The 17,406-nt window shown below is 34.9% G+C and overlaps 1 protein-coding gene across 9 annotated transcripts in view; it reads right to left on the bottom strand.

Moving 5' to 3' along the window:
- The window catches only part of LOC103788187 (uncharacterized), a 245,189-nt gene that overhangs the window by 204,998 nt on the left and 22,785 nt on the right, over positions 1-17,406 (bottom strand). The window contains exon 2 of one of the 9 annotated variants that reach the window (XR_013527210.1): positions 9,442-9,508. The exons of the other annotated variants lie outside the window; for them this stretch is intronic. The gene's annotated coding sequence lies outside the window, so the exon portion shown is untranslated. The remainder of the gene's footprint in view (positions 1-9,441; positions 9,509-17,406) is intronic. 9 annotated transcript variants of the gene reach the window in all.

Genomic DNA, 17,406 nt, shown 5'->3' on the forward strand with positions numbered 1-17,406 from the left:
CCTGGGATCTTTTCATCACCCAAAGTTTTGCTCTCCTTAAATCCATCTCAGACATGTTTATCAATAGATTATTTCCTTTGCATTCAGGAGTGTAACATTGGGACACAGAAAGTCTCCACCATTGTAGTTTGGCCTCAATTGACACACTGTTGAGTAATCGGCAGAAAGTAAAAACGTTAGCTGGTTTCTATAATATGGCACTGAACATGCAACCTAATCAATTATTCATTATAACTGTGTACCTACCTCTTTATATTTATAACTGTGTATCTACAAGCCATTGGATCAGTGGATTCAGAAAGTCAAGGCGCTGTTAGGATTAATATAGTCTCCATAAAGAAGGTTGCTAACAAAGAGGTATGCATCATGAAATAGTTTTAAGAAAAATAATCCTGAATGCTGGTTTTTTAAAGTTGATGCTTCCTCAGGAAAGCAGTAGGTTGTCTGTGGAGGTGATTTACCCAATATGTGGCTAACTTACAACCGCTGTATTTAGAATACACACTCAGCCTTTATCCCTGGAGCTGAAGGAGAGTTTAGTGATTTAAGCTCTTGCTCCTCAGGCTGAATTGATGGAACGGACCTCAAAATATATTAACTATAAGGCACACTTAGAAGCACTGAAAAAGTCCCATGTGCACAGACACCAGCAAACAAGATAGAGCAAACTCTGAGGAATTCTCATTTAGATCGGGTTCTTTCTGTAAGGATATCTAGTTCTGTCCCTCTTAACACTTGCGCTGAGGCTCCAAAAGTCAGTAGGGTGTCCCAGAGCAGAGATGTTTCTGGCTCTATTGCTTGCTAGCTCTGTGGTCTTGGGCAAGTTATTGACCCTCTGCAAGCCTCAGTTTCCTGATGTCTAAAATTTAAATAATAATATTTAATTCATAGGATTGTTTTGAGTATTACATTAAATAGTCCCCAGTTTCTAAGTAAGACAGAAAGAATAACTAGTGTTTTCCAAGCACTTTCTGTGTGCCAGGCACAGTTCTACATACTTCATAAATATTAACTCAATTAAATACTAGATAAAGCCTGTGAGATAGCCAATATTTTTGTTTCAGTTTTACACATGAAAATATTGAGGCATGATGACATTAAGTAATTTTCCTAACATCACATAAATAGTAGTTATATTGCTGGGATTCAACCCTTGATAGTCTGGAACCAAAGGTGATATTCTTATATGTTAGCTCTTATTGTTGTGGTGGTCTTAGAATAATACATAAGGGCAAATTAGGACATTTTTGTAAATTTTATGCAGAGTAGCTAGTAGCTTAACACAACTTCATTGAGGAAAAGGATGATTTCAGCTTCAGAAAGAAGAGAAATTTAGAGGAGTTAGTAGGTGAAGAGGACTGGGTGAGCAGGGTATTTCAGGCTCAGCATCTTTGGGAAATATAAGGAATTCAAATTGCTAGGATCTGAAATCAGAGTCACAGAATCTGTAGATGAGGCTAGAGAAGTACCAGGTCATGAAGAATCTTGTGACGAGGAGTTGTGATAAGAAACCAAAAAAAGACCAAAATGGAAATGATAGAATTGAAAAATAGAATATCAGAAATCAATAATTTACTAAATGACATCAATAATAGCACAGAAGTTACAGAGAACACTCAGCGAACTTGAGGACAAACTGATAGAATTCACCCAGTAAACAACAAAGAACAGTAGACTCACTGAAAAATAAAAAAAAAAAAAAAGGAGCAAAGCTTCCAAAATCTATAGAACAAGAAGAGAGAAAATATTACTAACATCAGAGTTCCAGAAGAAATGAAAAAGAGAATGAGGTTGAAATATTATTTGAGGAAGTAATCACTGAAAACTTCCTAAATTTTGCAAAAAATTATGAACCTACCAGACTCAAAAAGCTGAGTGAACCCAAACAGGACAATTATCTCAAAATCCACATCAAGACAAACTATAACTAAACTTCTGAAAACTAAAAAATGAAGAATCTTGAAAGTTGATAGAGAAAAATGACATATTACTTTTATGGGAACACTAATTTTAATGACAATAGATCTCTCATCTGAAGCCATATAACTCAAAAGGAGGAGGCATAGCCTTTTTTAAGTTTTAAGAGAAATAACTGTGAACTACATATTTTATCTAGTGAAATTAGCCTGCAGAAATAAATAGAAAATAAGGTTATTCTCTGATGAAAAAAAATACTAGAATAATTTGTTGTTCACAGACTTACCCTTAAATATTGCCTAAAGAATATTCTTCAAACAGAAAGAAAATGATAAAATTCCAAATGATTGCATGAGATCTCCAACAAGGGTTCTTAACCAGGATGAGCTGGCTGAAATGACAGAAATGCGATTCAGAATAAGAACAGGAGATGGTAAATATATAATTCAAGAAAACTAAGAATCAAAATAAAATGATACAAGAGCTAAGGAATGAAATAGCAGGTATAGAAAGGATGTACTGGATCTGACAAAGCTGAAAATCACACTATGAGAATTTCACAATGCTATCACATGTATTGACAGAATAATATCCCAAGCTGAGGAAAAAATGTCAGAACTTGAAGAGTGAGATAAGACAGTCAGACAAAAATGAATAAAAAAGAATGAAAAGAAATGAATAAAACCTCTGTGAAATAGGGACTATGTAAAGAGGTCAAATGTATGAATCATTGCCATCTCTGAAAGGGATGAGGAGAAAGTAAACAACTTGGAAAACATATTACAGAATATCATCCATGAAAACTTCCTCAACCTTGCTAGATAGGCCAGCAGTCAAATTCTGGAAATACAGAACACCCCTGCGAGATTCTACACAAGAAAATCATCCTCAAGACAAATAATCATCAGATTGTCAAGGTCAAAATAAAAGACGGAATATTAAAGGCAACTAGAGAGAAAGGCCAGGTCACTTAAAGGGAATCCCATCAGGCTAACAGTGGATCTCTCAGCTGAAATCCTACAAGCCAGAAGAGATTGGAGGCCTCCATCCAACATCCTTAAAGAAAAAAAAACTTCAACCAAAAATTTCATATACAGCCAAACTAAGCTTCCTAAGAGAAGAAGAAATAAGATCCTTTTCAGATAGGGAAATGTTGAGGGAATTCATTACCATGAGACCCACATTGCAAGAGATCATGAAAGGAGCACTAAATATAGAAAGGAAAGGCTGCTACCAGCTAATACAAAAACACCCCCAAATTCACATACCAGTGACACTATAAAGCAACCAAACAAACAAGCCAGCATAGTAATCAGTGACCACAATGACAGAAACAAATCCACACATGTCAATATTAACCTTGAATATAAACTGATTAAATGCTCCACTTAGAAGGCACAGAGTGGGAAGCTAGATAAAAAAGCAAGATCCGATGGTATGCAGTCTTCAGGAGACTCAGCTCACATGTAATAACACCCAGAGGCTTAAAATTAATGGATGAAGGACAATATACCAAGCAAATTGAAATCATGAAAAGCAAGGGTTGCAATCCTAATTTCAGACAGACCAGACTTTAAATCAGCAAAGATAAAAGGCTTCAATTCAGCAAGAATACTTAACAATTTTAAATATATATGCACCGACCAGATTCATAAAGCAAGTTCTTTAGCATCCAGATTCATAAAGCAAGTTCTTAGACACTTAGAAAAAGACTTAGAATTCTGCATAATGATGGTGGAAAACTTCAATACTCCACTGACAATATTAGACAGATCATCAAGGCAGAAAATTAACAAGCCCCATCCCCAAACAACAGAATATACATTCTCCTCACTGCCATATGGTACATACTCTAAAATCAACGAGATAATTGGACATAAAACAATCCTTAGCAAATTCAAAAGAACTGAAATCATACCAAACACACTTTTGAATCAGAATATAATAACAATAAAAGTCAAGACTGAAAAAAATTGCTCAAAACCATGCAACTACATGGACATTAAACAATGCATTTCTGAATGACTTTTGTGTAAATAATGAAATTAAAGCAGAAATCAAGAAGTTTTTTGAAACTAATGAGAAAAAATGTAAAATATACCATATTCTCTGGGACACAGCTAAGGCAATGTTAAGAGGGAAATCCCACTAAATGCTCACATTAAATATTAGAAAGATCTCAACTTAGTAAACTAACACCACAAATGAAATAATTAGAGAAGCAAGAACAAATCAAACCCAAAGCTATCAGAAGACAAGAAATAACCACAATCAGAGTTGAACTGAAAGAAATTCAGACATTAAAAAACCACTCAAAAGATCAAGATATTTAGGAATTGGTTTTGTTAAGAAATTAATAAGATGTTAACAAATAGGCCATTAGCTAGACTAATAAAGAAGAAAAGGGAAAAGATCCATGTAAACATAATGAGAAAAAACAAATGGGACACTGCCACTGACTCCACAGAAGTAGAAATAAGCATCAGAAACTACAATGAATACCTCTATGGATAGAGAAAAGTTAGAAGAGATTAATACATTTCTGAACACATACAGCCTTGCAAGACTGAACCAGGAAGAAATTGATTCCCTGAACTGACCAATCATGAGCTCTCAAATTTAATCCATAATAAATAGCCTATCAACCAAAAAAAAAAAAAAAAAAAAAAAAAGCCCAGGACCAGATGGATCTATAGCTGAATTCTATCAGATGTACAAAGAAGTCGTACAATTCCACCTGAAACTATTCCAAAAATTTGAGGAGGAGAGACTCTTCTCCAAGTCACTCTATCAGACTAGCATCATCCTGATATCAAAACCCAGCAGAAACACAACACAAAAAGAAAACTCCAGGCCAATTCTTGAGAAACAATGATACAAAAATCCTCAACAAAATACTTGCAAACTGAATCCAGCAGCACATCAAAAATCTAACCCAACATGATCAAGTAGGCTTCATCCCCAGAATGTAAGGTTGGTTCAACATATACAACTCAATAAATGTGATTCATCACATAATAAAGACAAAAACTGCATTATTGTCTCCATAGATGCATAAATGGCTTTCAATAAAAGTCAGTATTCCTTCGTGTTAAAAACTCTCAATAAACTAGTATTGAAGGAACATACCTCAAAATAATAAGAGCCATCTATGACAAAGCCACAGCCAACATCATACTAAATGGGGAAAAGCTGGAAGCATTTTCTTTGAAAACTAACACAAGGATGCCCTCTCTCACCAGTTCTTTTCAACATAGTATTGGAAGTCTTAGCCAGAGCAATCAGGCAAGAGAGAAAAGCAAAGGGCATTCAAAGTGGAAGAGAAGTAAAACTATCCCTGTTTGTGGAAGACATGATTCTGTGGTTTGTTAATTTTCTTCCTTGATGATCTGTCTAATATTGTCAGTGGAGTATTGAAGTTTTCCACCATTATTGTGCGGAATTCTAAGTCTTTTTGTAAGTGTCCAAGAACTTGCTTTATGACTCTGGATGCTAAAGAACTTGCTTTATGAACCACAGTGTTGGTTCAAAAGCTCCTTAAGCTCATAAAGAATTTCAATAAGGCTTCAGGATATAAAATCAATACACAAAATTTACTAACATTCCTATACACCAACTGCAGCCAATCTGAGAACCAAATCAGGATGGCAATCTCATTCACAATTGCCACAAAAAGAATAAGACATCTAGGAATACAGCTAACCAGGCAGGTAAAATATATCTACAATGAGAATTACAAAACTCTTCTTAAAGAAATTCGAGATGACACAAATGATGGAAAAATATCCCATGCTCATGGATAGGAAGAATCAGTATCATGAAAATGGCCATACTTCCCAAAGCAATTTACAGATTCAACACTACTCCTCTCAAACAACCCATGGCATTCTTCACAGAACTAGAAACAACTATTTTAAAATTCATATGGAACAAAAAAAGAGCCTGAATAGCCAAAGCAATCCTAAGCAAAAAGAACAAGGCTGAAAGTATCATATTACCCAACTTCAAATTATACTATAGGGCTGTAGTAACCAAAACAGCATTACACTGGTACAAAAAAGCGCACACAGACCAATGGAACAGAATAGAAAGCCCAAAAGAAGGCCACACACTTAGCACCATTTGATCTTTGACAAAAAACAAGCAATGAGGAAAAGAATCCCTATTTAATAAATGGTGCTTGGAGAACTGGCTAGCCATATGCAGAAAACCAAAGCTGGATCCTTTCCTTACATCATATACAAAAATCAACTCAGGATAGATTAAATACTTAAATGTAAAACCCCAAACTATAAAACACCCCCAGACCACCTAGGCAAAATCATTCTGGACATAGGAACAGAAAATATTTCATGACAAAAATGCCAAAAGCAATTTCAACAAAACCAAAAATTAACAAATAAGATCTAAGTAAGCTAAAGAGCTTCTGAACAGCAAAAGAAACTATCAACAGAGTAAATAGACAGTGTGCAGAATGGGAGAAAATATTTGAAACACTGCATCTGACAAAGGTCTAATATCCAGCAGCTGTAAGAAACTTAATCAAATTTACAAGGAAAAAAACAAACAATCTCATTAAAAAGTGGGCAAAATACACAAACAGATGACACTTTTCAAGAGAAGACCTACAGAAGACATATATGTGGCTGACAAACATGTTTAAAAAGCTCAATATCACTGATCATTAGAGAAGTACAAATCAAAAGCACAATGAAATGCCATCTCATACTAGTCAGAATGGCTACTTATAAAAAATCAAAAAGTAACAGATGCTGGTGAGGTTGTGGAGCAACAGGAACACTTATACACTGGTTGTAGGAGTGCATATTAGTTAAATCATTATGGAAAGCAGTGTGGCAGTTCCACAAAGAACTAGAAACAGAACTGCCACTTGACCCAGTAATCCCATTACCGGGTATCCACCTACAAAATATAAATCATTTTGTTGCAAAATCTATGCATATAATGTTCATTGCAGCACTGTTCACAATAGCAAAGACATGCAATCAAATTAAATGCCCATCAATGATAGATTAGATAAAGAAAATGTGGTACCTATATACCATGTTATACTGTGCAGCCATATATGAGAGCGAAATCATGTCTTTTGTGAGAACATGGATGGAGCTGGAGACTATTATCCTTAGCAAATCAACAGAGGAACAGAAAGCCAAATACTATGTGTTCTCGCTTATAAATAGGAGCTAAATGACGAGATATTGTGAACACAAAGAAGGGACCAACAGATACTGGGGACTACTTGAGGGTAGAGGACTGAGGATGAGGAGGAGCAAAGAAAATAACTATTGGGTAGTAGGCTTACTACCTGGGTGATGAAATAATCTGTACCACAAATCCTGGTGACATGAGTTTATCTATTTGTCAAACCTGAATATATATCCCTCAACCTAAAATAAAAGTTAAAAAAAAGAAAACGATATAATTTTTACTATTAGGAAGAAAGAAGGAACAAAAAAGCAGAAATAATATTTGTTCCTTCATGAGTTTTATAAATCATAATTGATGATTGAAGTAAAAATCATGATATTTAAAAGTGGAGAAGGAAAATGAACCTAAATTGAAGGGAGGTTTTCACATCTGAAATGTTGATACCAGTAGAATGTGGTAAGCCATATGATAAGCCACATATATATGTTGTAATAACCCCACCCCACAAAGAACTACAAAGGCTGTACAAAGAAATCTCCCCAAAATACTATAAATAAATCAAAATGGAATAATAAGAAATGTTAATATAACCCATAGGAAGGCAAGAATAGAAAAACAGAGTAACAAGGACAGAGGAAATGGAAAACAAATAATAAAATAGTAGGCTTCAGTACCAACATATCCAAAATTATCTTAAATATAAATGACCTGAATACATCAATCAAAGAAACAGATTGATTGAATGAACATACAAAGACCCAGTGACACACTGATTACAAGGAATTCACTTTAAACTCAACGATATGGGTGGATTGAAAATAAAAGAATAGAAAAATTTACTATGCAAACATTAGGTAAAAATGCTGATGTGGTGTATTAATATCTAATAAAGTCAACTTCAGAGCAAAGAAAATTACTAGAGAAAAATTTATATTACATAATAACAAAATGATCAACGCACTAGGAAGATGTAGTAATTTTAAATGTACACACCAAACAACAGATCCTCAAAATACATAAAACAAAAACTTATAGAATTGCAAGAAGAAATAGATGAATCTACAGTTATAACTCAAATTTCTGAATTAAAATTTCCTTTTAGCAACTGATAGAACTCCTAGACAGTAAATCAGAAAATACTTAAAAGATATGAACCACACAATTATCCACCAATAGTATGTAAATGACATACGTAAAACCTTCACACAATAGCAGGATAAACTTTGCCGCCAATAGCAGAATAAACTTTTTTTTCAAGTGTCCATTTAACATTGTTATATAAGCGATATTTTGGGCCATAACATAGACCTCAACAAATTTATGAGAACTGAAATCATACAGTGTGTTTTCTCTGACTACAATGGAATCAAACTAGAAATTGATAAAGGAAAGTCCACAGGAAATTCTCAAAATATGTGGGAATTAAGCAACATACTTCTAAATGCATTATTGGTCAAAAGGAAATTGCCGGCCAGGCGTGGTGGCTCACGCCTATAATCCCAGCACTTTGGGAGGCCCAGGAGGGTGGATCAGGAGGTCAAGAGATCGGGACCATCCTGGTCAACAAGATGAAACCCTGTCTCTACTAAAAATACAAAAATTAGCTGGGCATGGTGGCGCATGCCTGTAGTCCCAGCTGCTCGGGAGGCTGAGACAGGAGAATTGCCTGAACCCAGGAGGCAGAGGTTGCAGTGAGCCGAGATTGTGCCATTGCACTCCAGCCTGAGTAACAGCAGTGAAACTCCGTCTCAAAAAAAAAAAAGAAAAGGAAATTTCCAAGGACATTTAATAAATATACAAAACCAAATTAAATGAAAACAATAGCAGTAAAAACTTACTTTAGAAACAAAGTGTTTTGGAGGTCCCCAAGACCACTGCTGTTTTGGTGATTTCATTAGAAGAACTTTTTGGACTTAGAAGTTATTATACTTATGATTGTGGTTTATTATGGTGAAGGGTCCCAAGGAAAATCAGTGAAGGAAAAAGGTGTATGGGTAAAGTTTGGAGAAAATCAGGCACAAGTTTCTAAGAACATTCTTCTAGTGGAGTCACTAGAAGATACACTTAATATATATAGGATACACTTAATTCCTCCAACAATAAATTGTGAAAGTGCATCAAAGTTTTGTCTATTACAGAGATTTGTCTAAGCCTATAAGTTCACAGTTTTTATTGTGAGTTGATTACATAAGGATATATTATGATAAGGAAATGAGTTGTTCAATAATCACATTCATTGTACAAGCTATCTAGAAAGCCTGGCACAAAATGGTTCAAGGTCCCAAGTGTTTAAAGCATTCCTAGCAATTAGAACATTCCAAGATCTCAACTCCCAAGAACTGTTTAAGGACTCACCACAAAACTGGCCTTTCTTGAAAATTACAAACTTGGTGCAACTCAGGCTGACTGGGATAACTCTTTTCTGTATAGAAGGAAAAAAAATTCAAATCAATAATCTAAATTTCTATACCAATTGATTAGAAAAAAAAGAAAAATACATCCAAAGCAAACAGAAGAAAAAATAATAAAGATTACAGCAGAAATCAATAAAATTTAGAATGAGTAATGATAGACAAAGTTAATGAAAGCAAAAGCTGATTCTTAAAAAAGTCAATAAAATCAATAATCTCGGGCCAGGTGCGGTGGCTCAAGTCTGTAATCCCAGCACTTTGGGAGGCCGAGGCGGGTGGATCACGAGGTCAAGAGATCGAAACCATCCTGGTCAACATGGTGAAACCCCGTCTCTACTAAAAACACAAAAAATTAGCTGGGCATGGTGGCGCGTGCCTGTAATCCCAGCTACTCAAGAAGCTGAGGCAGGAGAATTGCCTGAACCCAGGAGGCAGAGGTTGCGGTGAGCCGAGATCGTGCCATTGCACTCCATCCAGCCTGGGTAACAAGAGCGAAACTCCGTCTCAGTAAATAAATAAATAAATAAGAAGACATCCCTAATATCAGGAAGGGATAGAAGATACTGTGACAGGTGCTGCAGCCACACATTGCTAATTAGAGAATACTGTGAAAAACTTTATGCTGTATATTCAAACTAAAGAAATACAAAAATTCCTAAAATATTTTACATACTACAAAAACTCAAACAAGTTGGAATAGGTAATCTAAGTTGTCTTAAAATTATTACAAAATTGGATTAATAATGTAAAAACTAATAATTAAGAAATCTCAAGGTTGGGCACTGTGGCTCACACCTGTAATCCCAGTACTTTGAGGGGCTGAAGTGGGAGAATTACTTGAGACTAGGAGTTTATGATCAGCTTGGGCAACAAGGTAAGACTCCACTCTGTAAAAAGTTTAAAAATTAGCTGTGTGTGGCTGTGCACAGGTGTAGCTCCAGCTACTCAGGGGGCTGAGACAGGAGGCTCACTGAAGACCAGGAACTCAAGGCTGCAGTAAGCTATAATTATGCCACTACACTTGATTCTGGGTAACAGAGTTAGATTGTCTCTTTAAAAAAAAAAAGTAAAAGAAAAACATTTTGAGACCAAAATGATTTTATTAAAGAATAATACCAAACAGTTAAAGAAGCATTAACATGAATTTTAAACAATCTCATCCAGAGAGTAGAGAGGAAAAACTTCTTCCCTTATTTAATGAGACCAGTAGTACTCTGATACCAACACTAAACAGACAGTACAAAGAAAGGAAGCCACAGACTTGTATCTCTCATGATTTTAGACATAAACATTTTAAACAAACTATTAACAATCCCTATCTAACAATATTTAAAAAATTATAAATCATGAGCAACATATTTGTTTCAGGTATAGAAAGGTGATTTAACATTCTAAAATTAATCAATGTAATATACCATGTCAAAAAGCTAAGAAAAATGCAACGATGATATCAATTGACACAGAAAACTAACAATTTCAAACATGTATCATGATGAAAACATTTAGCAAGTTATAAATAGAAATTACTATGACTTGCTATAAGCATCTACAAAATAACTATAGCTAATATCATACTTAGTGGTCCAAGATTAAACGCTTTCCTCCCAACACTGAGAACAAGGCAAGAATGTCTCTCATACTACTCTTATTCAATAGAGTACTGGCACTGTAGCCAGTGCAATAAGCCAAGGGAAAAATAAGGCACACAGATTGGAAAGGAAGGAATAAAACTAGAATTTTATATAGATAACATGATTATCTGAATAAAAAATACCAAAGAATCTAAAGAAAAACAATCCTATAACTAATAAATGAATTCATCAACTATGTAAGATATAAAATTACAACATGCACTATTTGCAATAACCAGAATTTGGAATAAACCTGAGTGTCTATCAACAGATAAATGGATAAAAAAGATGGTACATATACACAACAGAGTACTATTCAGTCCTTAAAAAAACACACAAAGGGCCGGGCGCGGTGGCTCACGCCTGTAATCCCAGCACTTTGGGAGGCCGAGGCGGGTGGATCACGAGGTCAAGAGATCGAGACCATCCTGGTCAACATGGTGAAACCCCGTCTCTACTAAAAATTAGCTGGGCATGGTGGCGCATGCCTGTAATCCCAGCTACTCAGGAGGCTGAGGCAGGAGAATTGCCTGAACCCAGGGGGCGGAGGTTGCGGTGAGCCGAGATTGCGCCATTGCACTCCAGCCTGGGTAACAAGAGCGAAACTCCGTCTCAAAAAAAAAAAAAAAAAAAAAAAAAAAAAAATCCCACAAGGTTTTATCATTTGCAACAACATGGATAGAACTGGAGAACATTATGTTAAGTGAAATAAGTAAAGCACAGAAAGACAAACTTTGCAGTTTCCACTCATTTGTGAAAGCTAAACATTAAAACAATTGGACTAATGAAGATAGAGTAGAATGATGGTTACCAGATGGGCATTTACTCAGAGAAATGAAGACCTATATTTTTCACAAAAACCTGTACATAAATATTTATATATACTTTATTCATAATGGCAAACACTGTAACCAATTCAGATGTCACTCAGTGGGTGAATGGCTAAATAAATTGTTACATCTATATCATGAATTACTGCTCCTTAATGAAAAAGTCTCTAACTTTCCATGGGTACAACAGCCTGGATAAATCTCGAGAGAATTATGATGACTGAAAGAAAAAAGCCAATCCCAGAAGTTATATTTTATAATTCCGTTGAAATAACTTTCTTGAAAATACATACTTACAGACATAGAGAACAGATTAATGGTTACCAGGGCTAAAAGTAGTAGTGGACCAGAGGACAGTGATTAGAGCAAAAAGGGAAACATGAGAGATTGTTTTGGTGATGGAACTGTTCTGTATCTTGACCATACCAGTGTCAATCCTGGTTTTGATATTGCACTATAGATAGTTTAAGATCTTACTCTTGGGGGAAACTGGATGAAGGATACATGGTATTTATTGATAATATTTTTTACAGTTGCATTTAAAGGTATAATGATCTAAAACAAAAGTGTTTTTAAAAAAAATCTTGCAAATACCATGTGACTCTGAAATTTCAGTCTTGGGCATTTAGTGTAGACAAACAAAAACTTGCATTCCCACAAAACCTATTCACATGTTCATAGCAGCTTTCTTTGTAATGGCCCCAATCTAGAAATAGCCTAGATGTGGTTCAATAGGTAAGTAGTTAAACAAATGGAAGAACATACATACATACCATGGAATACTACTCCACAATAAAAAAAGGAAAAATAATAAGAAATACACACAACTTGGAAGAATTTCGAGTGAATTCAATTGATAGAAATAATTTCAAGTTATGTACTGCATGATTTAATTTGTATAACACTTATGAATGACAAAATGTTAGAAATGGAGAAATAAGTGGTTGCCAGGGAGTAGTGATGAAAGAGGTATAGGCAGAAGAGAATGAGTATCATTACAAAAGGTCAACACAAGAAATCCTTGGATGATGAAACTGTTCAGTACCTTGTCTGTGATGATGGGTATATGAACCTATACATGTAGTAAAATTGAATGGAACTAAATACGCACACATGAACGCACATAAAAATAAGTACCCTTCTCTTGGGATATTTGATTACATTGCTAGTTTGTATCAAAGTCGATATCCTGATTGTGCTATACTATAGTTTTACAACACGTTACCATTGGAGGAACCGTGTAAAGTTTCTTAAGGATATTTTGTCTTATTTCTCAAATTGCCTTTGAATCTAATTGATTTCAATAAAAATTTAAATCAAAATAACATATAGTATAAAAGAGAGAGAAAGAGAATAATAAGACAGTTTTATTAAGAAAATTCTTTGTGGTTACAGCTTGAAATCTAGGATAGCTGAGCCTCTAAGTATTCCAGGGTGTTATATTATTGAAAAAAATATTTCAAGCAATCTAAAATTAGTAGGAGCAAAGACAGTTACCTAAACATGGCCGGAGACTGAGTTAGGGATTGCAAGCTGTGTGAATCTCTGGGTGGCTATTGTTTAAGCTGGCTTTGGCTGTCCAAGACAGAGGCCACAAAGCTGAGGGATAAGGGGATGAAGAAAGGCCTGTTGATTGAAAACAGTAATTCTCAGATTGGTTTCTGGGTTTAAATATCATGTCTTGACAAAATTTCTGGCTTTGCTTTTTTGCCCCAGGAATTGCCTGGAAGCAAAGAGACTAAAAGCCAAAAATAATAATAATAATTAAAATTAAAAAAAAAGAGAAATGCCTTCGAAAGAGCTCAATTAAGATCCCCAGCCCAGATGCCCAAAGCAGACCCAGGGCACCAGGGAAGGGAATCCTGTTACTCCTGCTTAGCAGGACCGATATATGTGGGGGACCAGTCACCACTATGTGTGGTTCCAATTTTCCCTTTTCCATGTGTGAATCTAAAGCTAACCCTAGATATTTCTGTTAAATAAGTCAATACATTTCCTTTTCGCTTAAACAACTTTTAGTTTGGTTTAATGTCACAATTAAAGAGATCCTTATAAATACATTGTTCATCCATTTTATACTTAGCAGTGTATGAGTTTTACAAACACACACACACACACACAGAGTAGCATAGCAATGCAGAGGTATTCATTCATGCACAGAGGTGTCCACACACTTGCACAGAGGCATGAACATATACCTATAAGCATCAGTATGCATCTCTACACACACACACACACTCACACATGCAACTGGAAGAGGCAAACACACAAGTACTGGAAAAGTCATTCACAGTGGCATATGGGTGTGCATACAGAGTAATAGCTCCAGAGAAACTACTATTATGAGTCATTTTCTGCCTGACACCTTTGGGCATATCATTACCCTAAGAGTATTCAAAGGAAGGGATGATGCAGTTATTGCAAACAATTAATGAGCAGAGTTACATTTTGGTTTGAGCTTCAAAGATGACGTAAGATTATAATATAATGAAGGTTTCTAAGGTTCAAAATCTGCTAATTAGATGTGTGTTCACTTCAATGCAGCTTTGGTTCCCACAAATAAAATCCGTGCCTAGATATCTTTCAAGTAGTCTCTGCAGAGCTGGGTTCGCGAAGACTGTAGACTGACAGTGTGATATCATCTCTCTCCTTCTTGGTATATGCGTGGACAATAAAGCTAAGCCTCAGTTACTTGAGAAGTAGTGATCAGGGAATGTGAAATGTTGGCCATAGTGGGGCTTTATAAGGCAGACTGGACAGTGATGAAAGAGGGAAAAAAGGAACATTTTATATTCTCACTGAACTTGATTCTAAAATGTATGGAGGAGGAGGCATAATAAATGGGCCCATCACTTAAGGATTTTCCTTCTTTCATCAAAGTCTTGAAGAAATTTAGCATTCATATAATATTTCATCTACAGATCATATTCCAGAACTGTCAGTTTTTCTATAGTATTCTTTATAACTGTTATCTCCTGCCCCAGTTTAACAATACAATCTGGGGTCATGACTTGCATTTAGGTGTCATGTTTCTTTACTTTCTTTTAATTAGGAACCATATCCAGCTGTTCTTTGTTTTTTATATTATTAATAATTTTGAAAAATAAAGGTCAGCTATTTTGAATATTGTTCCTCAATGTGGATTTTGTTCATGCTTTCTCATGATAAAATGTACATTCTTCCAGTATGGTTAGTGTACTCCACAGGTGATATATTATCTTTCATGGGGCATCACATACAGAGGCACAAGATGTCCATGTGCCCTTCATTGGTAATGTTAATTTGGATCACTTGGTTGCAAGTGTTCAGTTTCTCCACTTTTTTCTATTTGTAAGTAATTTGTAGTGCTATGCTTTTAGATTTTCAAGTATTTTTTATAAAACTACCATCCTCTACCCAAGATCCATTGGTTGTTTCTTATCTATCTTTCTATATCAATCCATCCATCTATCCATGCATCCATCCATCCATCCATCCACCCATCCACCCACCCATCCATCCATCCATCCATCCATCCATCATTTATTTATCTATGTAATTTTTATTGGTAGAGACTCACAGGTTTTTATTATTTTCAACTGTTTATGATCCACATCAGGTCTCATTAATTTTCATACTGAAATTATCCCAGATATTGAAGTAGAAGCCCCTTCAAACATGCTTCTATGTATCGTTATATGCTTCCCAATTTTTAAGACACTTTCTTGCTCTTTAGCACCACAAGATGATGATCTGATCTTGTACTTTTCCTGCCCGGTTACTGAATTAGCTGTTTCCACAAGGAGTACTGGTTTGTTTAGTGGGAATGGGATTTAGAAACTGAGGTCTAGATGTATTCATTTCTATAGAAGTGCACTGTTTTGAGATCTTTCATAGGCAGACCTAGGAAATAGATACCTATATGGAATCACGAGTTTATTTTGTTTCTTTGAATGCATCTGGGCCTTACAGGCTTTTTCCTTGCCTTCTCCCATTCTGTACGTGTATTTCTTCCAAGAACTCTGGCTTCCAAGGATATCTGTATATTTGCTCTTTTGTTTGGTCTTGTTGACACACACACAAAGTTCTTTCAGTAATATTATTCTTATGACATTATAAACACAAATCAACTAAGAAGCATACAAGATTTTTGTAATTCCTTTTTTTCATCCCTTTGGATGAAAGGTATATAAAGCAGAAAACTAAGTTATTTGAATAGTTATCTTTTTTTTCCACTTAGTGTGGTTAAATTTATTTGAAACACTCTTTTGTTCATCATTTTTTTTTCTGTTTATAATTGGTTTTGGTGTTTCCTTTCTCATGCTTGTTGATTTAATTTTGTTTTGAATATGTAGATCATTACTATAATTCTATACATCAAAACATTACAAAGCAATGTGCTCATAAAAATGTCACATCCTCCCTTATTCTTTACACACCCCAGTAGTTGAGCAATTTCATTATTTTTTGGTTTATCCTTTCAATATTTCTTTTAGGAAAAATAACGTATTTTTTTTCTTCTCATGCAAAATACACATAGAAGTAATATGTGTGCTTCTATTTATACTCAAATAGTAGCATGTGTGCTACCAATAGTCTCTCTTACATTTTACTTTTTATAGTTATCAACATATTTTGGAAATTACTCCATATCTCATGTGTCCTTACCCTCACTTTTGAATGATAGTTTAATTAAACTATCGATTCACGCTGTGAACTTCTGTATTAGTTTTTGGAAACTATTGGTGCTGGTAAGAAGTCTGCCATCAAATAGCTGTTGTTATTTGTAGAATTTGTCCTTTCTCTTTGTCCTTGAAGTTTTTCAGATTTGTTAAGATGGGTTGTTGTACAGATTTGGTGTAGAGTTTTCTTTATGAATTCATGTTGGCACTTGGAGTGTTTTTAATTCTGATGAGTTATTTTGTTTTTTAAGTTTGGAAACTTTTCCTGGAACTCGTATTAGATGTTGGTCAGAGCATCTTAGTTTATTCTCTATGGTTCTTAATCATTCATGTTTTTATTTCTTTATCCTTGTGCTGTTCTGTCTTTAGATATGTTCTTTTATTGATCAACTATGTTTAGTTATTGATCTTATTGTTGTATCCATCTATTCTTGCATTAATTATGCTTTTAAAAATATATTTGAATATATTTTGTTATTTCTTCATTTCTCACCTTGAGTCCCATAACATTCTTATTTTAAAGTGTCAGCCTACCTCTTAATATCAGTTTTACAGGGAGCAAATTCATGCTCTGATTTTTTACCTCATTGGTTGTCTTTCTTCACTTTAGAGTTCTTTATGAGTTTTAGAATTTGGGTAGATGAGCCTATTTTCAGTCAGCCAAATAATTTTTGTCTTTTTTCTCCTGGGTCAATATTTTGCATTTTTGTAGGTACTTGACACTGTCTCTCCCCATCCCCAGTTCTGAGTCTGATTTTGCAATGCCATTCTGGGGCTTTAGCTTTAT

This window comes from Callithrix jacchus, chromosome 15 (assembly GCF_049354715.1).
Source record: "Callithrix jacchus isolate 240 chromosome 15, calJac240_pri, whole genome shotgun sequence".
In the NCBI taxonomy this organism is placed as follows: Eukaryota; Metazoa; Chordata; class Mammalia; order Primates; family Cebidae; genus Callithrix; species Callithrix jacchus.